The sequence below is a fragment of the Nomascus leucogenys genome, chromosome 24, assembly GCF_006542625.1.
Source record: "Nomascus leucogenys isolate Asia chromosome 24, Asia_NLE_v1, whole genome shotgun sequence".
In the NCBI taxonomy this organism is placed as follows: Eukaryota; Metazoa; Chordata; class Mammalia; order Primates; family Hylobatidae; genus Nomascus; species Nomascus leucogenys.
The window spans coordinates 9,565,401-9,592,911 of NC_044404.1; the positions used below are offsets into that span (position 1 = coordinate 9,565,401).

General features: G+C 41.1%; 1 protein-coding gene and 1 pseudogene across 3 annotated transcripts in view; one reads left to right on the forward strand and one right to left on the reverse strand.

Moving 5' to 3' along the window:
* The window catches only part of RERE (arginine-glutamic acid dipeptide repeats), a 462,172-nt gene that overhangs the window by 369,769 nt on the left and 64,892 nt on the right, over positions 1-27,511 (reverse strand). The window lies entirely within an intron of this gene.
* On the forward strand, positions 24,037-25,074 carry LOC101177843 (annotated as a pseudogene).

Below are 27,511 nucleotides of genomic sequence, written 5' to 3' on the forward strand. Positions count from 1 at the left end.
CAGTTCTTCAAATTAAGCAAGTGCTTAATGTTAGGTAGAAAAAATATGTCTGCTGTGAAATATATAGTGTCCAAGTACTATTTGGTGCCAACAAAAGCTAACAAACAGGCTGTGTTTTTAAGTTTAAGCAGAAGAAAAGTAATCACTACCTGTACAGAATACAGTTTGGCTCTTTCAGTATTTCAGATAAAAAGGACTGAAACCAGAAACCTACTTTCTAGCTCTGAATTACCATCATCACACTGTACAAATCATTAGGTGGGGACAGAATATACCAAAACAGAAATCACAAGCTGAAAGAGCCTTGAATTCCTTCCCTTAAATGAAGCTCTTATATCAAATTAATCTATATAGTCTCTGTGTGTTCCAGCATTTTTTCAACTTGTAAATCAAAGATTTTGTTCCATAGCCCTTGTCAATTTTCTACATTTAACATCTTACAAAGAAATGCAGCTTTTATTTTTACCAAAGATATTCTATCCGTAGAAAGTCACTATTTAAAATGATGTCATTTATATCATGTAACATATTAAGAAATACGTTTATTTTATTTTTGGTAGTAACAAAACAACCCTGGATATTTGCATAAATTAAAGCTGTCAATAAGAAACCACTTCTGTATGTATCCTTCTTTGGGTTTCTGGCTCAGGGGTTGGCAAAAATGGCCCATGGGTTAAACCCAGCCTACTGCCTGCTTTTGGTTTCTTTACCTGTAAATGATTGAAGGTGAAGGTGAAGAATCAAAAGAAGAAAACTATTCCACGACACATGAAAATTATATGAAATTCCAATTTCTGTGTCCATAAATAAACATTTCTTGGAAACGGTCATGGCTGTTCACTTGCATCACCTATGGCTGCTTTTGCATTTTAAAGGCAAGGTTGAATAACTGCATCAGAGACTTGATGACCCACAGAACCTAACGTCTTTACTATTAGGTCCCTTTCAGAAAAAGCTTGCCCAATCCTGTTCCAGCTATTGTAAGGGAGTTAAAAAACATGTAAGGAGCTGTGGACAGCAACTTGACTAGAAGGGGTGTAATTACTGAAAGGAAATGTCCTCTAGTGGGCAAATCTGGAGCTAGAAAGTAAATTCCTGCCAACATTGATCAGATGACATCTCTATTTCATGAATTATTCCAGATATGAAACTGCCATTTAACAATAACGCGATCCTTTTAAGTAACACCCAAAGGCATAAATCCATATAAAATATTTTATAACCATAACATCTGAAAATGTTTTCTCTAGAGCAAAAGAAGCTATTGCCATCAAAGAGAACAACAAAAACAAAAACAAAATCAAGATACTCAAACAGGTAAACTGGGGAAATGGGTAAATTGGGGAAACCAAACCAATGGGTTTGGGTAAACTGGAATAAATTAGGGAAAAAATAGTAACTAAAATTTCCTCCAAAGGACTAGGAGAGATTATTATACATAGAGAAGTTTTCCAAAGTACGAGAAATAAATTAAGTGGTATATGTGCAGTGTTATACCTTTAAATAATATTTCAATCTTAGGTTAAGGAAAATTTCTCCTGTATATTTCAAGATACCGAGAGACTTTGCCAATTTACATGCAAATAAAACAAAACGTGAGTAATACTGTCTATATCAATGCTCTGTCACTTGCTAGAATAAAGAAAACATTTGGTAAGTTAGTTAATTTCAAGTCTGAGAATTAAGCAAATATCCCAAATCCTTTGTAAACTCAAAGATTTAGTTACTTTCTCTACATATTACACAGCTGCTTTAAAATTTTACCTTCTGGCCAGGCGCGGTGGCTCACGCTTGTAATCCCAGCACTTTGGGAGGCTGAGGCAGGCAGATCACGAGGTCAGGAGTTCAAGACCAGCGACCCCGTCGCTACTAAAAATACAAAAATTAGCTGGGTGTTGTGGCAAGCACCTGTAATCCCAGCTACTCAGGAGGCTGATGCAGGAGAATCCCTTGAACCCGGGAGGTGGATGTTGCAGTGAGCTGAGATCGCACCACTGCACTCCAGCCTGGGCGACAGAGCTAGACTCTATCTCAAAACAAAAGAAAAAAAAATTTAGCTTTTATTTCTAGATACTTTGTTAAAAAAAAAAAAAAAAAAACTCAATCTTCTTTCCTAGAAACTTTCTAATTAACTTTCTGTTTTTTTCATTAAGAAAACTACTTTAGTTCACACACCAATTCTGTATAAATTAAAAATACACAATTTCAGGTGAAAGTTCTAATGAGCAGTGTATATTTTGTAAACACGAACGCTTATTTTACATTACTCTTTGTGATGAGGATGAAAAAAACATAGATGCACAAGTGGTGACAGAAGTAAACCTAATACTCAATACCAATAATCAAACCCAATACATGATACTCGTTCCTGTCTCACAAGTGCACATTAGTTTTAACATTACTGAAAGATGTGGGAAACTCTGTATTTTCTAAAACTCCTGATTTATTTCCAAAGGAAAAATAGTTGTAACTACGTCAAAATAACTTTTTTGGCCGGATGCGGTGGCTCATGCCTGTAATCCCAACACTCTGGGAGGCCAACCAAGGTGGGCGGATCTCTTGAGGTCAGGAGTTTGAGACCAACCTGGCCAACATGGTAAAACCCCGTTTCTACTTAAAATACAAAAATTATCCGGGCATGGTGGCAGGCGCCTGTAGTCCCAGCTACTCAGGAGGCTGAGGCAGGAGAATTGCTTGAACCCAGGAGGCAGAGGTTGCAGTAAGCCGACATCATGCCACTGTACTCCAGCCTGAGCAACAGAGTGAAATTTTGTCTCAAAAAAACAAAAATTGCAATTAATAGTTTAAAATATTAAATCTAAATGTATAGGAGATTCATTAGTTTGCCCTTGGTAATCCCCACTTTCTGCCTTGTAAAGCCCAAGACCTGAAGAGGCTCCACAAGCTAGAGCTTCTTAGGCTTCAAAACAGTTCTTTCCAAACCATATTTGATGAATTACATGTAAGATGAGTCAATAACATAAGGATTAGATTCCCCTGAAAATGCACAGAAGGTTAAAAATTAGAAGAAAAAGTGATAGGCATAATAGGCTCTGGGTTTTGCTTAATGCAAACGTTCTGAAAGGTTCAACATTAACACAGACATTCACAAATCAGGCATCTAATTTCAACTTTGTTTTAAAAAGTTGCTAAAACAAAAAAAAGTCAAAATAAGTCAAACTCTTCCCATTTGTTTGAATAGAGGGTACATTTACTTCCTACCCAACAAGATTTGAAAACAAAAGACATATCAGCTATACAGATATATTCCTTTCACTTAATGCTACACAAATGTCTGAAAAGCAAACTCAATTCAATTTATTTGAATCAACAAGGGAATTCGTTTTTTTTTTTGACACGGAGTCTTGCTCTATCGCCCAGGCTGGAGTGCAGCGGCGTAATTTCGGCTCACTGCAAGCTCCGCCTCCCGAGTTCAAGCAGTTCTGCCTCAGCCTCCTGAGTAGCTGGGATTACAGGCACGCGCCACCACACCCGGTTAATTTTTGTATTTTTAGTAGAGATGGGGTTTCACCATGTTGGTCAGGCTGGTCTCGAACTCCTGATCTCATGATCTACCCGCCTCGGCCTCCCAAAGTGGTGGGATTACAGGCGTGAGCCAACACGCCCGGCCAAGGAATTCCAGTTTTTCTACGACAGTATTGTAAACCAAGCAGAGATATTCCCTAGGGCCATATAATTCTGATATATTAGCTAATCTTCGTAAGCCAAATCAGAGCACTTCTTTCCAAAACCCACATTTCTACCAAACCGGGACACCGTGTGGTGGGAAAAGAGTTCAGAACACCTGGAATATTTTTCCAAAGCAAAATTTAACTTTCCATTGCCAGGAGAAGCATGAACATGTTGACTTATACTGCCCTCTAGAGTCTCTTTCTAATATTTTTTAGCCTGAAATAATTAATTCTAATCATTAAGACTCTTCTAATTACTCAAGCTTTCAGTATTCTAATATTGTATACTGACCTTTATTTATTTATTTATTGAGAAGAAGTCTCCCTCTATTGCCCAGGCTGGAGTGCAGTGGCACGACCTCAGCTTACTGCAACCTCCACCTCCTGGGTTCAAGCAATTCCCCTGCCTCGGCCTCCAGAGTAGCTGGGATCACAGCCATGCACCACCACACCGGGCTAATTTTTGTACTTTTAGTAGAGACGGGGTTTCATCATGTTGGCCAGGCTGGTCTCAAACTCCTGACCTCAGGTGATCCACCCGCCTTGGCCTCCCAAAGTGCTGGGATTACAGCATGAGCCACTGGGCCCAGCCAAATGACCTTTTTTCATTGGATTAGTATTCTTTTTTTTGGGGGGGGGGGGGGCGGGGGTGGAGTCTCGCTCTGTAGTCCAGGCTGGAGTGCAGTGGCGCGATCTCGGCTCACTACAACCTCCGCCTCCGGGGTTCAAGCGATTCTCCTGCCTCAGCCTCCTGAGTAGCTGGGATTACAGGCATGCGCCACCATGCCCAGCTAATTTTGTATTTTTAGTAGAGACAGGGTTTCTCCATGTTGGTTAGGCTGGTCTTGAACTCCCGACCTCCAGTGATCCACCCGCCTCAGCCTCCTAAAGGGCTGGGATTACAGACGTGAGCCACCGCATCCCACTAGTAGTCATTATTAAAACGTACAATATTTCAATTACCCACTGTTTTTTATTTTTTTGTTTTTTGTTTGTTTGTTTTGGACAGAGTCTCGCTCTGTCGCCAGGCTGTTGTGCAGTGGCACAATCTCAGCTTACTGCAACCTCTGCCTCCCAGGTTCAAGCGATTCTTCTGCCTCAGCCTCCCAAGTAGCTGGGACTACAGGCACGCGCCACCATGCCCAGCTGATTTTTGTATTTTTGGTAGAGACGGTGTCTCACCATGTTGGCCAGGATGGTCTTGATCTCTTCACCTCATGATCCGCCAGCCTCGGCCTCTCAAACTGCTGGGATTACAGATGTGAGCCACTGATCCCGGCCAATTACCCACTATTCTTAAAGGTCAGCAGTACTTCCCCAAAGGACAGGAATGCATCCCAAACAGAATCTTCTACTTTGCTTATTTAAAAAAAGTTTTAAATAGCTCAAACTGCAAAGATTTCTAAAACAAAGACCACTTGTAACATATATTAATTAACTCTTGTGGCCGAGAGTTTTGTCTAGCAAAACCCAAGTTCACACATTTGACCACATGCACACAAACCTCAGCCAATGTAGCCAACGCTCCCCAGAGGCTACTTCTGCAGCTAAGCATCTGTCCTTTCAGCTCCTGGCAGTTCCTGCCTTTTCTCTTGCCAGGCAACCAGAGCTCTAAAGGGACCTTAATGCACTAATGAGAAGCCATGACAACCAAGACCTGTGGTCGTTGCAAAGCACAAACACCAATATCCACTTTTACTGAGCATGCATACAATAAGCAATGTGCTAAGGACTCCAAGTAAATTAAAATCATTCCTCTAACCTAATAACTCCATAGGCACCTATAACACACCATAACTTGAAACTTTCTATTATTCTTTATATGTAAGAACTTATTAAAAGGCAAGCTTTACCATGCACCACTGGTAGTATAGCTTGCCTCAGCTGTTATAGTAACTATAGAAGTAGGGTTATTTTCTTGTTGGTTTCAATCTAGAGTCATAAGAGACCATTAAAAAAAAAAACCCCTATTGAAACCATGTTTAGAGCGAAAAAGTCTATATTCTTTTTAGGGGATTAGTAGTCATTATTAAAAGGTATGATATTTCAATTACCCACAGTTATTCGAGATCAGCAGTATTTCCTCAAAGGAAAGCACCTAAAACGGAATTTTCTCTAGGCACCTGTGGTATACCGTCAAAAAAGAAACTAAAACTAAAATGCTATGCTCCATACCCACATATCCGTTATTACTTCTGAAAGCAATCTAAGTAATCTTGGGGATCCCATCCAAGTAGATAAAAATGATGGCATCCTTTGGGGCATAAAGTGAAGATAAGATTTCCACAGGCTCTGAAACAGCGGCTAGCAACTAGGGCCAAGAGACTGTACCTGTTTTTGAAAATAAAGTTTTATAGCCAGGCGCAGTGGCTCACACCTGTAATCCCAGCACTTTGGGAGGCCGAGGCGGGTGGATCATCTGAGGTCGGGAGTTAAAGACCAGCCTGACCAACATGGAGAAACCCTGTCTCTACTAAAAATACAAAATTAGCTGGGCGTGGTGGCGCAAGCCTGTAATCCAAGCTACTCGGGAGGCTGAGGCAGAGAATCGTTTGAACCTGGGAGGTGGAAGCTGCGGTGAGCTGAGATCGTGCCACGCCATTGCACTCTAGCCTGGACAACAAGAGTGAGACTCCATCTCAATCAATCAATCAAGTTTTATTCGAAGTCAGCTACACCGATTTTTTTTTTTTTTTGAGATGGAGTCTCGCTCTATTTCCCAGGCTGGCGTGCAGTGGCACAATCTCAGCTCACTACAACCACTGCCTCCCTGGTTTCAAGTGATTCTCCTGCCGCAGCCTCCCAAGTAGCTGGGACTACAGGCACGTGCCATCATGCCTGGCTGATTTTTGTATTTTTAGTAGAGACAGGGTTTCACTACGTTGGCCAGGCTGGTCTCGAACTCTTGACCTTGTGATCCGCCCACCTCGGCCTCCCAAAGTGCTGGGATTACAGGCGTGAGCCACCGCACCCGGCCTTATTTTTTTATGTATATTTTCTATGGTTGTTTGTCTTCCCACTACAATGGCAGAGTTCTACACTTGAAACAGAGACCATACAACCCAAAAAGACTAAGTATTTACTATATCTGGCCCTTTACAGAAAAAGACTGCCAACAGCAAACATCCCCAGCCTTCTCCAGATCACAACTTGAGAGGAATGTCATGTGCATGAGGCTAAGGAGTGTGGGCTGGCTTGAGATGGAAAAGGGGATTATGACTGCTATCCACCCTATACTACATATTAAGAAAATGAAATTATGGGAACTCATGGGAAGAAAGAATGACAGAGGCAGCTGATTCCTCCCATATGATGGTTCACACCAGGCTTTTCCAAAGACTGAATGAAGAACTCTAAGGTTTTCTTTCAGGTATTTAAAAAATCTTGTGTAAGGGATGGCAGGGGAAAATAAAATTTTCTATATAACATACTATTTCACTCACATCAATGTTAGACTGAAGCTCACACCTGAGATAGGCTGATATTTCTTTCAAAGAGAAGATTTCAAGTAAGCTTCCAAATAGCTATGATAATGTGTATGAATAGAACCAGATCCCAGAATGAACTTGAGGTAAATACCAAGGACTGAAATCAGTGAATCATCAAAACAAAGATACTTGTCAAACATACAATACACAAGATGAAATATAATGAATCCCTTTGAAGGTCACTATATGTAGATACAAAAATACAGCTTGAAGATGATCTAGTCAAGAGACCCAGGTTCTAGTCTGGGTTTTGACTCTCACTGTAACTTAGAAAAGTAATTTCCCCATTTGTTTTTGGGTTTTTTGTTTTTTGGTTTTTTTTTTGTTTTTTTGAGATGGAGTCTCACTTTGTTGCCCAGGCTGGAGTGCAGTGGTGTGATCTCGGCTCACCGCAAGCTCCGCCTCCCGGGTTCACCTCATTCTCCTACCTCAGCCTCCCAAGTAGCTGGGATTACAGGCATGAATCCCCACACCCGGCTAATTTTTGTATTTTTAGTAGAGACGGGGTTTCACCACGTTGGTCAGGCTGGTCTCGAACTCCTGACCTCAGGTGATCCACCTGCCTAAGCCTCCCAAAGTGCTGGGATTACAGGCGTGAGCCACTGCGCCCGGTCCAGTTTTGTTTTTTGAGACAGAGTCTTGTTCTGTCACCCAGGCTGGTGTACAGTGGTGCAATCACAGCTCACTGCACCATCTACCTCCCAGGCTCCCAAAGGGCTAAGATTACAGGTGTGAGCCACAGTGACCAGCCAGTTTCCCCTTTGGACTTTATCTGTGAACTGAAGGACTTAGGCTGTATCAGTGGTTCTCAACCATTCGCATGCCTCAGAATCACCTGGAGGGATTTGTTAAAGCAAGGGGTGTTGGGTGCCAGGCTTCATTTTCAGTTCAGAAGTCATCACTCCCAACCTCACAGAAAGAAAACAGCTAAACAAACTGAAATCAATGGCCTTTCTTAGATCCACTAGAGAACTGGGGTCACAGAGCAAACAGCTACCACAAAATTTGGAAAAAGAAATCACAAGAAAATACAGAGAATCACAGAAAAGATCAGATTACCAGAAGCAAAAGCTACAGGAACCAGTAAGCAATACAGTAATCATTACCTGAACGGTAATTTTGACAAGCTGCAGAAGACTGAGTGTGGACTAGCTTGAGAGTTAAAACTTCTGGAAGTCCAGACTTAAGAGGGACCTATAGCTTTTACCTCCAGGAGCCTGAACAGGTTCTTACAAGAACATCAAAGAAAAAAATCCCCTTGTATTTTAGGCAGGGAGAGGGGAAAGTAACCATTTTGCAATTGCTCAGAGCATTCTCCATAACAAAGGCCCACCTGCTAAGAGAAACGACTTTGCAAGAACTTTGTAGACCTGGGGAAAGGACAATTACTCAACTCCCTCTTGCCTTCTCACAGAAGGGGTGAGGGGAGGAAAGCTAATAAACTCTTCATAAGATCACAGCCTAGAGACTTACGCCCACTAAAAAACTGAGATTTAATATTAGGTTACAGAATGCACTCTTTCCCCAACACCTTTCCACCACATCAACAGAGCTCCAGTATTAAAAAAAAAAAAAAAAAAAATGCATTACAACTGACAGAGCTTCAAGACAGACTCTATTTAAGAAGGAGTTCTTAGGGAAACCCAAAGAAACCAGGGGTGGAAAAAAACAAGAAAACTACAGGAAACTGAAGCATCCAGCATTTATACCCACAGCAAACATGAAGCACAGTATGGCATTTTCTGAAAAAGCTAAACATAATTTTTTTTTTTTTTTTTGAGACGGGAGTCTTGCTCTGTCACCCAGGCTGGAGTGCAGTGGCGAGATCTCAGCTCACTGCAAGCTCCGCTTCCCGGTTTCATGCCATTCTCCTGCCTCAGCCTCCCCAGCAGCTGGGACTACAGGTGCACACTGCCACCCCCCGGCTAATTTTTTTGTATTTTTAGTAGAGACGGGGTTTCACCATGTTAGCCAGGATGGTCTCGATCTCCTGACCTCGTGATCTGCCCACCTCGGCCTCCCAAAGTGCTGGGATTATAGGCATGAGCCACCACGCCCGGCCTGAAAAAGCTAAACATAATCTTACCATACAATCCCACAATTGTGCCCCTAAGCATTTGTCCAATTGACTTAAAAACTTATGTCCATACAAAAATCTGCACAAATTTTAGAGTAGCTTTATTCATAATCAAAGACAGAAGGCAACCAAGGTGTCCTTCAACTGTACTTCATGAATGGATATGCAAACTGTGGTTTTCATTGAGCAATAAAAAGAAATAAGCTCTAAAGAACAAGAGGAACATTAAATGCATATTGTTAAGTGAAAGAAGCCAATCTGAAAGTATACACACTATATGATTCCAACCATAGAACTTTCTTTAAAAGGAACTTCAACTTTCTTTAAAAGGCAAAACTATAGAGACAGTAGAAGGACCAGTGGTTGCCAGGGGCTGGGCAAAGAGGGGAGAGATGATTACATGGAGCACAGAAGTTTTAATAGTGGTGAAACTATTCTGCAGGATATTGTAACTGTGGATAAGCACATGACATTTATGTTTCTATCAAACTCCACAGAATGTACAACACAAAGAGTGAACCTTAAACTGTAGACTTCAGTTAATAATATATTAGTACTGCTTCATCAGTTGTAACAGATAAGCCACACTCATGCAAGATGTTAATAATAGGGGAAACTCCGTGTGTGTGTGAACTATTTATACTATCTGCTCAATTTTGAATTTTTCTTTTTTTTTTTTTTTTTTTTGAGACGGAGTCTCACTCTGTCGCCCAGGCTGGAGTGCAGTGGCGAGATCTCGGCTCACTGCAAGCTCCGCCTCCTGGGTTCACGCCATTCTCCTGCCTCAGCCTCCCGAGTAGCTGGGACTACAGGCACCTGCCACTACGCCCGGCTAATTTTTTGTATTTTTAGTAGAGACGGGGTTTCACCGTGTTAGCCAGGATGGTCTCGATCTCCTGACCTCGTGATCCGCCCGCCTCTGCCTCCCAAAGTGCTGGGATTACAGGTGTGAGCCACCGCGCCCAGCCTGATTTTTCTATAAATCTAAAAGTATTCTAAAGTATAAAGTTTATTCAAAAAAAAAAGAGACAGAAAGAGTGTTGGGAGTCACTCCTCGATCCTAATTCAGTAAGTCTTGGGACAGGCCCAGTAATTTACATTTTAACCAAATTCACAAGTGATGCTGCTGGTTCAAGAGCCACATCTTGAAACCACTGGGCTACGGCTCCTTTTACTTCTAAATTTTATTATTCTATTCACTAACATTTTCATGAGAACTGTGGTAGCCAGCCCGCAAAATGGCCCCCAATGAGCTCTGCCTCCTGGTATTCAAACTCTTGAGAATAATGTCTTCCAAGGCTACGTCATAAAAGACATTGCAGCTTTCACCTTGCTCTTATGTGAATCCTTTCTTCTGGAAAGCCAGGTGCAGTATCATGAAGAAACTCAGGCAGCCCTATGAAGAGGTTCCACGTGCAAGGAACTGAAGCTTCTGCCAACAGCCAGCAAGAACTCTGCCAACCTTGTGAATGCGGTATGTTGCAATTGGATCCTCCAGACCCTATCAAGCCTTCAGTTGACTGCAACTTGAGAAGGGACCTCAAGCCGCTCCTAAATTCCTGACCCACAAAAGGTGTGTGGGATAACAAATGCTGAATGCTGCTTTAAGCAGCAGTTTGGAGGTATTTTGTTACATATATCATATAGGAGCTTAATCTAAAATATGTATGTGGCTGGGCATGGTGGCTCATGCCTGTAATCCCAGCACTTTGGGAGGCCGAGGCGGGCCAGATCACCTGAGGTCAGGAGTTCGAGACCAGCCTGGCCAACATGGTGAAACCCCATCTCTACTAAAAGACACAAAAATTAGCCATGCGTGGTGGTGGGTGCCTGTAACCCCAGCTACTCTACTCGGGAGGCTGATGCAGGAGAATTGCTTGAACCCAGGAGGTGGAGGTTGCAGTCAGCCGAAATCGTGCCACTGCACTCCAGCCTGGGCAAAAAGGTGAGACTCCACCTCAAAAATTAAAATAAAATAAAATAAAATGCACATAATTGTTATTGTTGACCCTTCTTGCCTTTAGTTTGATACAGCTGGAGAAGTCCTGAAAATGTGTCCAAATTCATTACAAGGTGAAGATCAATTTAAAGAACTCCTCCACATTTCTCAAAGTATTATATTAATCATGAATTATATCATTTCTTCAGGACATAAAGGATTTGGGGTGGGAGGAGAAGGGAAAGGAAGGAAGCGGAAACGAGATTTTCATCACCTTCCCTAAGCCATTGCTGGTCATCCTAGAGTAGAAATCTGAGAGTTTCACTTAATTGCTTAAAATCCTTTAATATTATAGTTTCCCAAAGCTTATGGAAATGAATCCAGACACTGCTCAATGTCTGCACTACATCTACCTAGCAGGCTCATCAGGCAGCACAAGGGGTGCACACAAACATGGGCTGACTTTGCAAGACCTCATCAGACAGCACAAGGGGTGCACACCAACATGGGCTGACTTTGCAAGACCTTGGATAAGTTACTTAATCTCCCTGCCTTGGTCTGCTCAACAGTAAAATGAAGGTAATTATACTACCAATATCATAGTTACAATAGGGACTTAATACATTAAAACATAAAAAACACTTAGAACAGGACGTTGTCTAAGCGCTCAATAAATGTCAGCTATCATCATCATCTGCCATTTCATCTCTCATAACCCAGACTATTTCAAGCCATTATGAACTACTGGAATTTTCAAATTCACCCACACTGTTTTATGCTTTTGCACCTTAAAAAAGGGACTTTCTCTGTCTGGAATGGCCTTCCTTCACTTCTCTCTCAATTATCCTTCTCAACTTCCTTATACAGCCTCCTCTGATTTCCCTTTTACTTACTGCATCCCTCATAGACACACCTACAGAGAATATTTAAATGATTATTTGCCTCTCCCACAAAATTGTATGCTTGATAATAATACCTGATATTTACTGTGTCAAGTACTGTGTGCCAGCTACTGTTTTATATTAAGCACTTTACTTAGACTATCTAACTTAAACTTCTTAATAACTCATAATTATCCTGGTTTTATTGACAGTAAAATCGATACCATATATAAATAAAGAATAAGAATTCAAACCTTAGCTGTTTGGCTGCAATTTGTTACAATCTAAAATCTAAGGACTAGGAGGTGGAGATTTCTGACATGCTGAAAATATCAAGGAAGCAATTAAACTTTCCAGCAGTTAGCACAAGTGCACACAGTTTTAAAATTTATAATATATATGCATGGTACTGTAGGTGGGCTACCCCACAGCCCCACTCATATCAGCTTCTTGCTTATACTTTCTGGAGATATTTCATGCATATGCAGCATGCACACACATATATGTACATCTCTTTGTTACACAAATAGTAGTATACTTCATATATCCTTCTGAGTCCATTTTTACTTCCTGTATCTTTGAGATTGTTCCATGTCAGTCCATACAAAGTGCCTCATTCTTTTTCACTGCTGCAGAGAATTCCATCATATTCCATAATAATATGGTTTGGACTTGTGTCCCCACCCAAATCTCATGTCAAATTGTAATCCCCAGTGTTGGAGGTGGGGCCTGGTGGGAGGTGATTGGATCATGGGGCGGTTTCTCATGAATGGTTTAGCATCATCCCCTCGGTGCTAAGTTCTCACGAGATCTGGTTGTTTAAAAGTGGACAGCGCCTTCCCTCGTCTTCCTCCTACTCCAGCCATGTGAAGATGCCTGCTCTAGCTTTGCCTTCCGCCATGAGTAAAAGCTCCCTGAGGCCTCCCTAGCCTTGCTTCCTGTACAGCCTGCAGTACTGTGAGCTAACTAAACCTCTTTTCTTTATAAATTGCCCAGTCTTCAGTATTTATAGCAATGCAAGAACAGACTATTACATTTACCATATTCAACCACTCTCCTATATTGTTTGTAGCCTTTTGTTGTAATATAAAATACTAAAGCAAAATCCTTATACACAAAGAAATGGATAGAGGATGATTCTACAGTAAATATGGTAAATGTATATACTATAGCAAATACAGTAAAATGCAACTGTAGAATCTAAATGGTGAGTGCCGGGGTGCTCTCACTATATAATTCCTGCAATTGTTCTGCATTTAAACCATCAGATTTTTTTTTTTTTTTGGAGACAGAGTCTCGCTCTGTCACCCAGGCTGGAGTGCAGTGGCACGATCTTGGCTCACTGCAAGGTCCGCCTCCTGGGTTCATGCCATTCTCCTGCCTCAGCCTCCTGAGTAGCTGGGACTACAGGCGCCCGCCACCACGCCTGGCTAATTTTTAATATTTTTTAGTAGAGACGGGGTTTCACTACATTAACCAGGATGGTCTCAATCTCCTGACCTCGTGATCCACCCACCTCAGCCTCCCAAAGTGCTTGGATTACAGGTGTGAGCCACCGCGCCCAGCCTATACTTGTTCTTAAAGTGAGCATCATGTTTTTCTTTCAACTTCTCAATAAACTGCTAATATGAAATATTTTATCAACTTCAAAACAATCCCCAAATTTCAAAAATATAATAATCCTGGAATGTTTGTCACCCTTGGCTTATATCATAAAAGAACAGAGGAGGCAATTATCAGAAGAGTCACACTTCAACTTCCATCATTTTACCCAAGCGATAGTCAAGTAAAGTAAAACCGCCCTAAGTGTCTTATTTTCTTGGGTCTCTCAATACTCTTTTAGGCAAACACTTGGTCTTCACCAAGAACAAAGAGTTACAGGTTTCTGTTACCTCTAGGAGAAGCAAGGGAAAAGGGGGAAAAAAAAGAAAAAAAACTAAAACCTTTGGAGAGTCACAGTTTGACATCTTCCTTCTCAGCTTCCTTCTTTTTTTTTGAGATGGAGTCTCGCTCTGTCGCCCAGGCTGGAGTGCAGTGGCGCAATCTCGGCTCACTGCAAGCTCCGCCTCCCGGGTTCACGCCATTCTCCTGCCTCAGCCTCTCCGAGTAGCTGGGACTACAGGCGCCCACCACCACGCCCGGCCAATTTTTTGTATTTTTTTTTAGTAGAGACGGGGTTTCACCGTGGTCTTGATCTCCTGACCTCGTGATCCGCCCGCCTCGGCCTCCCAAAGTGCTGGGATTACAAGCGTGAGCCACCGCGTCCGGCCTCTCAGCTTCCTTTTTATATAATTCTCAGGAGTCCTAGCCAATAAAGAATGGTTTAACTCTTCTTTCTGAAAAAAACAAACGATTATCTTTCTTTAGAAAATGTATTCCTCTTTCCTCTGAAGACTCAGAAGCAGACCTTTCAGGAGAATTTCTGGATTAGAGTGTGCCATTTCAGCCAAGGAACTTCCTCTACCAGGGTCCAAAGATAACACATTCTAATGAATGCCTGCAAGACTGTTTCCTTTTTTTTTTTTTTTTTTTTTTTGACAATTTGAAGATCTTCAATGAAAGCATGCCAGTATTACCACAGACTTACCTTAGGGCAGTGCTTTGGTAAACCAAATTCAGAAGCTTTAGAAAAGACTAGAAAACTAATAAGTGAGCTGTATATTCACTTAGAGTTTGCCAGACAGAGAAAAAGGAAAATAACATTCCAGTCACAAAGAATAAATCACAGAGAGCTTTAAGGCTTAATTGCCACGCTTTCTCTCCAAAAGAATCAAAAGTTCATCACACCTGTTTCCTAAATCTCCAAAAATGTGAGTTATTGAGAGAAGAGTCATACAATTTTTAGGAATTTCCATTTCTTCCATTGTCGAACCTTTGAAAAACAATTGCAAGTTGAAGAGAACTCACATGACCCAGAAACTGTTCTGAGCTCTATCAGTGTTCAGGAATCAGAATTTTTTTTTTTTTTAACTTTTTAAACTCTTTTTGTAGAGACAGGATTTCCCTATGTTGCCTAGGCTGGTCTCCAACTCCTGGGCTCAAGTGATCCTCCTGCCTTGGCCTCCCAAAGTGCTAAGATAACAGGTGTGAGCCACCACGCATGGCTGGAAAAAAATGTTTTCATCCAGAGAGTAAAACTCAAGGAAGTGGCACAGCACGCGGTACATTTCAACTTTCCCCTCTTAAAGATTTCAGCCTACACACTCCAATTTCACACTCAATGAAAGCTTAAGCAAAATGTTAGCACAAATCAAAGTTTTAAATCATTTTAGATTGTTAACTAGCAAATTCCTGCAGAAATTTTAAAACTCACTAAATAAATTATAAATCTAGTTATGAGAACAAAGCACACTGTGGAATATAAGGATGCAGAATAAACAGCTATTCAGAAAGTGTGTCCAATTTTTGTCCCACCCCTAAGTCAAGAGGCAAATGACCCCACTGTGGGACTGGGCTATCAAGCACTCTCCCTCCTCTGTTAATGCCGTTCCCTCTGTCCAGACCTTCCCTGCCTTCTCTTCACGGGGCAAACCTGCACCTGTCCTCCAAGATCCAGCTGAGCCTTTACCTCCTCTGTGGCCCCGATCAGAATCCCCGAGGCAGAAGTTTTTGGAGCTTTATTCGTGCCTTTCTTTTGTTGTTGTTCTTTTTTTAATTTTTTTGAGATGGAGTCTCGCTCTGTCACTCAGGCTGGAGTGCAGTGGTGTGAACTTGGCTCACTGCAACCTCTGCCTCCCTGGTTCAAGTGATTCTCCTGGGCTGGTCTCAAACTCCTGACCTCAAACAATCCTCCTGCCTCAGCCTCCCAAAGTGCTGGGATTATAGGCATGAGCCACCACACCCAGCCTATTCATGCCTTTCTGACACCTACCACTCACTATAATACACTTAACAAGCCTCTTCCAATTCCCCACCCCTCAAGGCAGGGCCTGCGGCCCTGGTCATCCTCTATCCCTGTCACTCAGCACAGTGCCCAGCAGACAACAGCACAATCAGTAGTCACATTTACTAAGGACTTATGTGCCAGACATTATGCTCAGTGCTTTATATAATATCAACTCATTTCACCTTCACAAAAACCATATGAGTAATAATAATAATAAACTATAGTATCCCTCCAATCAGTCTTCCCCAGCCTCCTTAAGAGGTTCCTTTTCATGTGAACAGGCTGTAACCTACAGGACTCTATGCTGGCCATACTGTCTTCTTGTTCCTCACACTCTTCCTGGGCAATCTCCAACCCAGGTCTTCAGAGCTCATATAGGACAGGCACTTGGATATCTCTTTGTGAGTGTTCTGCACTTAAAATTGGTCATGTCCCAAACTTTGTCCATCTCTCTCCCCAAATATGCTTCTCTTTATGATTCTAACAGAACACTCTATGTCCAGTCACAGCCTAAGTCCAATCAGGAGACAGAAACTACATGGTAATTTCAACAGGGGAACATTAAAAATCATTAACTATAACAAGAGATTAATGAGAAGTTGGCAAATAAGAAAAAGACCTTGAAAGAACATAGCAATAGCTGACATAAAATACAGTAGCAAATATAATATTATGTAACACAACATATAATTGTCACCACACTTAAGGCTGAGACAGAGCACCCAAGAAAGAGTTCCCCCAACTCTAGGGCTGAGATCCAGACCTTGCTGGAGGGGGCTCGTACCTGACAGAACTTCAGGAGATCCACTCTGTGAAATTTGCCAGCAATCAGTCCTCTAGAATGCCAAGGAAAGTTTTTTGTAGAGGAGTGTCTCAGTGGACGCACTCTGGGCAGCAGGAGAGCTGCTGGCCACTAAGAGCTGCAAATGCCTGAGCACTGAAGAAACGCCATGTGCCACACTGGCCTCTCTTGGAACCCGCAAGTAAATCTCTTTCCTCCTCAATGTCTCTCCAGCACCCTCTACTGACAAAACTAAACATCATGCCAGCTGGCAGAGGAAAAGCAAAAGGCCCAGATTCATTTTCACAGAGCAAGCAATGAAGAACATACTTCGAGGTGAGAAGCAATAAATCAATAACTGCACAAGCACCATCATCTATCAGTTGTCCAAGCCCAAAACCTAGACGCATCCTTGATTTTTCCTCCAATCATCAAGTCCTACAGGTCCTACCTTCTAAGTATTTCTTGAATCCATCTACTTCACTCTATCCACTTCACTTCATTATGATTGTTAATAATAGTGATATATTGTTTAATTATATTACATAATTAATAATATATTATTGTTAATAATAGTGTTAATGCCCCTGCCCAGTTTTACTTGCTTGCTTTTTGTTATTCTGTTTTGCCTCTGGGCCACTGCACATGGGTTTCCTCTGCCCAGAACAGCCTTCCTTCTTTCCCCTATTGCCATATCCACTTTTTGGTTAGCTGATTCTTCATCATTCTTCAGCTCTCAACTCTCTTGCTCCAAGTCAGTTGCCCCTGCTAAGTACACCCAATAGAATCATCTTCTTCCCCACTGAGAACGCTTACCACACATTACTGTACAATCACATGTTGCTTAACAATGGATATATGTTCATCCTTGTGTGAACATGATAGAGTGTAGCTACACAAGTCTAGATGATACCTATAGCCTACTGCTCCAGGACTACAAATCTGTATAGCACATTACACTACTGAATACTGTAAACAACTGTAACACAATGGTACATCTGTCTAGGGCACTTACCCCCATGAATGGAGCTCACTGGAAGTTGCTCTAGGTGAGACGGTGAGTCAGTGAGTCAGTGGTAAGTAAGTGTGAAGGCCTAGGACATTACTATACACCACTGTGAACTTTATAAACACTGTGTGCTTAGGTTACACTAAATTCCTCTTTTAAATATTATTTTTTCTTCAATAATAAATCAGCCTTAGTTTACTGTAACTTTTTTACTTTATAAACCATTTTTAAAACTTTTTGACTCTTAATAACTCAGCTTAAAACACAACACGAATACATTGTGCAGCTCTACAAAGACATTTTATTTTTATAACCTTATTTTATAAGCTTTATTCTATTTTTAAATTTTTTAACTTTTTTAATGTTTTTGTTGAAAACTAACACACACACATTAGCCTAGGCATACACAGGGTGAGGATCATCACTATTGCTCTTGCACCTCCACATCTTGGACCAATGGAAGGTCTCCAGGGGCAATAACATACATGGAGCTGTCATCTCCTATAACAATGCTTTCTTCTGGAATACCTCTTCCAGAATAGCTGGAGGCTATTTTACAGTGAATTATTTTGTATGTAAGTAGAGGACGCACACTCTAAAATAATGATAAAAAGTACACTATAGTAAATACATAAACCAGTAAAACAATCATTTATAATCATGATCAAGTATTATGTACCGTCCATGATTGAATGTGCTATATTTTATATAACCGGCAGCATATTAGGTCTGCTTACACCAGCATCACCACACACACGTGAGTAATATACTGGGCAACAACCTTATACCACATACAATGTAACTAAGCAACAGGAAATTTTCACCTCCATTATAATCTTATGGAACCACTGTCATATATTTGGTGTGGTCCACCATTGCCCAAAATTTCTTTCCACAGCACATAACCATAATTCCTTATTAACTAACTCTCATCATTCATACTTTTACCTCTATGAAGGCACGAAAAATTTCTTCATCACTGAATCCCAAAGAGTTAGCAAGATGTCTAGAACAAAGCAGACACTCAGTATCAGCTCAGTTAATGGATGTTGAATGAAGGGGGGTGACATGGTTAGGCGTTGTGTCCCCACCCAAATCTCATCTTGAATTGTAAACCCCATAATCCTCATAATCCCCACACATCAAGAGAGAGACTAGGTGGAGGTAAATGAATCGTGGAGCCGGTTTCTCCCATGCTGTTCTCGTGATGGTGAGTGAGTTCTCATAAGATCCAATCTGATGGTTTTATAAGGGGCTCTTCCCCACTTCGCTCAGCACTCACTCTGTCCTGCCACCCTGTGAAGAAGATGCCTTGCTTTCCCTTCACCTTCTGCCATGATTGTAAGTTTCCTGGGGCCTCCCCAGCATTGTGGAACTGTGAGTCAATTAAACCTATTTCCTTTATAAATTACCCAGTCTTCGACAGTTCTTTATAGCAGCAAGAACAGACTAATATGAGGGGAAGCATTTTATGAAGCGAATAACAACTTAAAAGGAGAAAATTTTGGCTTTGACATTTTATCTGATATGTTGATCAGCGTACATGCAATAAAATTATTACACATATATAACTCTAAGGATAAGGAGACAATACCTTTGTCTCATGCCTAACAATTAAGATAAAGTAAAATATAAAGTCTATTCCTCAAAAGAAAAAGAACTAATTCAACCAGCTGGCAATATGAATTTATATGATTTCAGTATATTATATGCAGATGAGGAAAAAGACTGTTAGTTTTCAAGGTGAACAGTGCCATCCCAGTGTAGTACGTATATATCAAAGGATTCTGTTTATTTACACCCAATAATGAAAATCAAATATTACAACATGACATTCCATTGCACACCATGCTTCTACAGTAGAAAATCAATACATCCTATCTGTTTTCAGTAACTTGTTTACCCAACCACAGTTCTAGAGTCATTATGCAATGCAAACAGTCTTCTAAAGCACTCTGACCCATATGAAATAAAACTAGGTCCTCTCTGACACTCCCAAAGGGAATATCTCTCTGGCTAACTCCAGGAATTTGCTCAGGGATATATGGAGCAAAGATTGTAGAGCTGAATTGGTATATAAAGTTACTCTGCCACTCTGGGAGGAAATTTAGCCAAATCCATATAGTGAGTAGCAATCTCATCCACTCAACGGCCAGGGGAAATATATTCAGGACTAGAACTCACACAAGCCAAAGCACTAAAATACGCAAAGTACAACCACCAGGGGCACTGGCTCACACCTGCGATCCCAGCACTTTGGGAGGCTGAGGCAGGCAGATCACTTGAGCCCAGGAGTTCAAGACCAGCCTGGGCAACATGGCAAAACTCTGTCTCTACAAAACTTACTTACAAAAATTAGCCAGGGATGATGGTTAAAAATTAGCCAGGAGTGATGGGGTATCCCTGTAGTCCCAGCTACTCAAGAGGTTGAGGTGGGAGGATCACCTGAACCTGGGAGGTTGAGGCTGCAGTGAGCTGTGATCATGCCACTACATGCCAGCCTGGGTGACAGAGTGAGATCCTGTCTCAAAAAAAAAAAAAAAGTATAATCTTGAAGATTAAAGCTTTTTTGTTGTTATTGTTTATTTATATCATTCTCACAGTCTAAAGGGGGAAAAAAACTCAGGATACAAACAGACATTATTTCAGCAAATCAATAATTGTTTAATCCTCGAGACATATGGTGGACAAGTGTATTATAGAACTTAAAAGTGTGTGAGTTTATTACATATTTGTTTAAAAAAGACATAATAAGTATGCAGTTTATTCGAGCTGGGCACAGTGGCTCACACCTATAATCCCAGCACTCTGGGAGGCTAACATGGGAAGACTGCTTAAGGCCAGGAGTTTGAGACCAACCTGGGCAACAAGGCAAGACCCCATCTCTACAAAAAATTTTAAAAATAAGCCAGGTGCTTTGGGAGGCCGAGGCGGGCGGATCACGAGGTCAGGAGATCAAGACCACGGTGAAACCCCATCTCTATTAAAAAATACAAAAAATTAGCCGGGCGTGGTGGCGGGCGCCTGTAGTCCCAGCTACTCGGAGAGGCTGAGGCAGGAGAGTGGCGCGAACCCTGCAGAGATCGCGCCACTGCACTCCAGCCTGGGCGACAGGGCGAGACTCCGTCTCAAAAAAAAAAAAAAAAAAAAAAATTAGCCAGGTGCAGGGGCGCATGCCTATAGTCCTATCTTTTTTTTTTTTTTTTTTTTTTTTTTTTGAGACAAGGTCTCACTCTGTCATCCAGGCTGGAATGCAGTGGTAGAATTTGCGCTTACTGCAACCACTGCCTCCCAGGCTCAAGCAATCCTCACACTTCGGCCTCCCGAGTAGCTGGGACTACAGGCTAATTTTTGTAATTTTTTTTTTTTTAGTAGAGACGGGGTTTTGCCATGTTGGCCAGGCTGGTCCCAAACTCCTGGCCTCAAGGAATCCTCTGCCTCCCAAAGTGCTGGGATTACAGGCATGAACCACCGCACATAGCCACACTTGGCCATTTTTAAACTATTTTTATTCCAACTGATATATATTTCATCTTCTATAACATGTCTCAGTATAGACATGCATAGTCTAATCAAGAAAATCTTGTCAATAAAATGAAACTTAACAAGGGCCTTGGGGATATTCTCTCTACCAAGACTGATCTTTCCTTTACTTCTACAGGGCTCAGTCCCTCACTTATTTGCTAAAATGTCACCTTTCCCCAGTTATTCTTTAAGTCCACCATGACCACTTACTCCCTCAGCCAAATCTCAGCTTGCCATTGCCCCTGTGCCTGCTTGATTTTTCTCCAGAGCACTTTTCACCATCAAATCTTTACTTATTTGTATATTACTGTCTGTTTTCTCCCACTAGAATATTTTCTCCATGAATTAAGGAATATTTGGGTTTGTTTCACTTGCTGCTGCCTCCTCAGCACTTAGAACTGTGTGTTGAAGCACAGTAGGTGCTCAATAAATAGTGGTTGAATGAAAGAAAATAGTTCTCACTGCCGAGAACTCCACCTCCCAGGTTCAAGTAATTCTCCTGCCTCAGCCTCCTGAGTAGCTAGGATTACAGGTGCATGCCACCACACCCAGCTAATTTTTGTATTGATTTTAGTAGAGATGGGGTTTCACCATGTTGGCTAGCCTGGTCTCGAACCCCTGACTTCAAGTGATCCACCCACCTCAGCCTCCCAAAGTGCTGGGATTACAAGCATGAGCCACCATGCCCGGCCATAACTTCCTATATTACTTAAGTAGTTGTATATAACTACACATAATTTCGTCTAAAGTTCAAGACAATTCTGGGAGGGAAACACCCTTATTTACCTCTACCATTTTACAGGGAATGAAACTAAGCTCAGAAAAATGTAGTAACTTGCCAGAAGTTATTATGTTGGTAAATAGTGGAGCTGAGACTCAAACGTGGGATTCCAACTCATCCATAATCACTTCAGTCAGAAACCTGGGAATTACCTTAGACTCTTCTCTCAGCCCCACACCAGATGCCCTCTGTCATTCACTCTCACACCATCACTATCTTAGTTCAGAGCTTCCCCATCTCTAAACTCAGTTACCACAATAGGCTCACAGGTTATGTTGCTGTATCTTGTACAACCCTCCCCTTCCATCCATTCTCCATACTATCATCAGATACTCTCTTCAGTTCCAAACACAAGCTTTGTGCTCCAACGCAAGTATATGGTTAGGAACCCTACAGATTATGGAAACAGAGCCAAAAGTGTCAAGAGCTTTCTTCATCAGTATGCATGCATTAATTCCAGCACCAGCAACTTACCACGCAATTTTTGGTAGCATCCCAACTTCAAGATTCTCATTAATATCGCCAAGTACGAAAAAACCTGGTGAATGCTCAATTTCTCCTTTTGTCTTTCTTCCCAACCCCAAAGGTGTGGACTTCAAGCATTTCAAGGACCTCATCAGACCTAGTCCCACCTTCCTAAATTACTCCTTTCTTTTCTTATCCAATCAAAACTGCCATTCCTAGAAGGCCCAAATAGGTCTTGATTAAGTGCTCATAATGAGGTATCAGAACATACATATTTTAAAAAGAGGAGCTAATTAAATAAGTGGGTCTCTATTCTGGCATTTCATAGGCATGGGGGACAGTGATGATGGTAATAATGGCTAACATTTATGAAGATTTCAGTAAGCTGTGTGTCAGGTACTGTTTTACTTGCTTTATAAGCATTTAATTATCTGTTCCTTTAATCATCAAAACCACTCCATGAAGTGGGTATAATTATTATTATTATCACAATTTTTGGATAAAGAATTGAAGAGCCAGAGGAGTTAAGTAACAGGTCCAAGGTCACCCAATCAGTAAGAGGTGCCAGCGCTCCTAACCACCTCATGCTAACAACTTCACTATAATGGCAGACTCCAGTAGAGATATGTGAAGGAGATCATTGTGAGTTTATTCATTCATTTTTAAAATATTTCTTGGGAGTTTATTATATTCTGAGAATTATTCCTGCCACTGGGAATTTAATTGTAGATAATGCTTTTATGGAACTCACAAGAAAGGCATCAAAAAATACATAAGTAAAAATGAAAACAACACAATTTTGCTCTGGAAAAAAAAAAAAAAAAAGGATAAGGTGATGCAGAGTAATGCGCTACTTTAGACTGGAAGCCAGGGAGGGCCTCCCTAAGGAATAATATTGAAATGTGATCTAAATTATAAGACAAAGCAAACAAAGAAAAAAACCTGATGTAACCACATTGAGGCAATTATGATGAATGCAATACACCTAGGTGACAGTTAGTTTGTTAGTTCCTAAAACAACAGAAAGGACAGGAGGCCATTGTAACTGACGCTAAGGGAGCTAGTGGAGAGTGGTCAGAGTTATATCAGAGACTCAGAAGTGTCAGCTATGCTGGCACACAGCCATGGGGGAAAAAAAATCTATATTCCCAGCAGAATGAGAATCTGGAGGGTTTTAGGGAAGAGAAAGAGGTGATCTATGTTTCTGAAAAAGCAATTCCACTCCTCCAACTGTGTAAAGAACGAACTACAGGCCAGGCACAGTGGCTCACACTGGTAATCCCAGCACTTTGGGAGGCCGAGGCAGGTGGGTAACTTGAGGCCAAGAGTTCGAGACCAAGCTGGCCCACACAGCGAAACCTCATCTCTACTAAAAATACAAAAATTAACCAGGCGTGGTGGCGGGCACCTGTAATCTCAGCTACTCGGGAGGCTAAGACATGAGAATCGCTTGAACCCAGAGGCTGAGGTTACAGTGAGCCAAGATTATGCCACTGTACTCCAGCCTGGGTGACACAGCAAGACAATGTCTCAAAAAAAAAAAAAAAAAAAAAAAAGAACGGATTATAGAGTGATGAAAGTAGAAGACTGGAGAGGAATTAGGAGACTGTCACTTCTAGAACCATGCCTGGTACATAGTCAGTAGTCAATGTGTTGAATAAATGAATGCTTCAATAGTCAAGGTAACGGAAGATGAGGGCTAAGACTTGGGTGGTAAAGTGCTACATGTAGAAACCATTCTGCCTCATTCAACATCTGTGAGTGTCACAAACCCAGTAGTCTTTTAAAAACCAGTAGCCTCTTTTTCCGGCTGGAACCATGGAGGGTGTTGAAGAGAAGAAGAAGGTTCCCGCTGTGCCAGAAACCCTTAAGAAAAAGCAAAGGAATTTCACAGAGCTGAAGATCAAGCGCCTGAGAAAGAAGTTTGCCCAAAACATGCTTTGAAAGGCAAGGAGGAAGCTTGTTCATGAAAAAGCAAAGCACTATCACAAGGAATATAGGCAGATGTACAGAACTGAAATTCGAATGGCAAGGATGGCAAGAAAAGCTGGCAACTTCTGTGTACCTGCAGAACCCAAATTGGCCTTTGTCATCAGGACCAGAGGTATCAATGGTGTGAGCCCAAAGGTCCGAAAAGTATTGCAGCTTCTTCGCCTTTGTCAAATCTTCAATGGAACCTTTGTGAAGCTCAACAAGACTTCAATTAACATGCTGAGGATTGTAGAGCCATATATTACATGGGGGAACCCAAATCTGAAGTCAGTAAATGAACTAATCTACAAGCATAGTTATGGCAAAATCAATAAGCAAATTGCTTTGACAGATAACGCTTTGACTGCTCTATCTCTTGGTAAATATGGCATCACCTGCATGGAGGATCTGATTCATGAGATCTCTACTATCGGAAAATGCTTCAAGGAAGCAAATAACTTCCTGTGGCCCTTCAAATTATCTTCTCCATGAGGTGGAATGAAGAAAACCTTGACTATCTACAATATGAGCTGCTCCAAAGTGCTTGAAACATCTGAGCGCACTTCCCAAAACAGGTAGTGTTCTGTTGCCTATCACGACAATCTCTCAATAACTCTGAAACATACTTATTCAAGCATCCCCCGTTTACAAACATCCACCAACCGTACCTCTGCCAGCCTCGTTACTGGAAAAAACACTTAGGACATGCCAGGGATTATGCCAAGCACTTTGCATCTAGTCTCTCATTTGCTCCTTACTACACTCTATGAGTCTAATATCTCCAAATAAATAGCAATCTATAGTAACAAAGGCAATATTCTTATAGGAAACATGTTTTGAATACCTGGCACCTATAGGAAAACCTCTCTGATGGAAGAATTTAAGAGGAGGGTGGAAGGCAGCAAATTCCATTTCTTCCTGAGTTCCTAAACTACACCAAAGTCAAACTTATGCTACCCAGTTAGTTTTGCTCTGATGATCCTCTCTGCACTGACAGATGAAAGAACATGCAGAACATGCATGGCTTATTATTCTGAAAAGTCCAAAATACTGTGCTTATTCCTATAGCAACTCGGAGGCTAAACAGAGACCCAGTGTTAACTCCACACAGACTTGCTCAGAGAAGCCCTTCCTTTGCAGTTTTTTTTTTTTTTTTTTTTGAGACGGAGTCTTGCTCTATCGCCCAGGCTGGAGTGCAGTGGCGCAGTCTCGGCTCACTGCAAGCTCCGCCTCCCGGGTTCACGCCATTCTCCTGCCTCAGCCTCTCCGAGTAGCTGGGACTACAGGCGCCCGCCACCACACCCGGCTAATTTTTTGTATTTTTAGTAGAGACGGGGTTTCACCGTGGTCTCGATCTCCTGACCTCGTGATCCGCCCGCCTCGGCCTCCCAAAGTGCTGGGATTACAAGCGTGAGCCACCGCGCCCAGCCTCCTTTGCAGTTTTATGTTCTTTACAATTATACCAAATCTTTAGCTCAGAATCCCTTTCACTTAAAAAAAAAAAAAAAAAAAAAAAAAAAAAAAAAAAAAAAAAGAACTTACGTTATCATCTAGTTATATATGCAAGGCACCAAAGAAACAACAACAACAAAGTAAATATGGAAAAAGACTTGATTCTAAGGTCATAATAGAATTTTCAGCACTAGACTGTAGTACGGGAACTGTCCCCAAGTAACTGTTTTAAGACTGCAAAAAAAAAGATCAATTCAATATAATAATAGTTAAAACTTAACACAGCTCCTAATGTATGTGGCAGACACTAATCTAGAATAACCCATTTAACCTTCACAACAGCCATTCAAGGGCCACTATTATTACCCCCATTTTACAGACAGCAAAAAGATACAGAGGCTAAGTAACTTGCCAGTGAAGTGGTAGGGACAGGATTTGCCTTGCGTGTCTGTGTTCTTATACACTACATGCTGCTCCTCTTCAAATGGAAAAAAAATTCACTATCACCCACAAGGCGATCATATGATGATGAATTTTGACTTTGCTTTTTATTTCTAATCCTTCGTCATAAAAGAAACACTTCCTTTGCAGTTTCATATTCTTGTACTAAAGCATAGCTTAGGAACATTTTCATTTAAAAAAAGAAAAAAAATACTCCCAGTATCATCTAGTAGTTATAAGAGATACGGAAGGCATTAAACTACATTATTCCTATAATCCTTACAAGAGAAATTCAGGTTCAGAGAAGAGCCTATCAAAATGATAAACAACAGTGAAGTGGTAATTCAGAAAAGTTCATGTTTAAGTTTCGGCTTAATCTTTATCTCATTGAGGGACATATTTTAAAAGTAAGAACACTGACAAACTGAGAGATAATGTAACTTGTACTCAGCGTAAGGCTGTAGGTAAAAGCAAGGTTTCTTAAAACCTTGTGAGTCTCTTTTCCTATGCTACAGTAGATGTTTCAAGAAATGAAGCTGATATGATCAAAAGAAATTAAAGGAAACTTACTAGAGATAGTTTGTGTTGGAAATAATTTGAAGTGCCAAACTTTAAGCCATTTCATAATTTTTAAATTTTGTTTTCATAGATACTACATTACAAAGAAAAATTTTCCAGAAATATTTTAATCAAAGTCCTATTTAAAGAAACTTTTGATTAGACACTATTAAATTGCATATTGTTTTAAAACAATAATCTGTCCTGAGCTATTAGAAAGAAATGTATAGCATGTTATTTTAATAGGCCTAAATGAGGAAGGATCAATATTATTTTAATTTTTAAAGGTCTGTTTATGAAATGCAATCATCCTTCATTAAAAATGCAAGTTGTGCTTCAGCAAGAGGTTAGCATAAATGATTCACAGAGAGATCTCTCTCCAGTATAATCTTCCTCTCCTGGGAGTTTCCTTCAGATGTTTCATCAAACCACTCAAGCTATTATTAAAAATGCTTCCCTGAGATAAAAGGAGGGAATAAACAATATAAACACACTTCCCCATTCCCATTCACCAATGACTCTTCCATTTCAGTGATCTATACCTTTTTCAGTCATAGGTAAAATT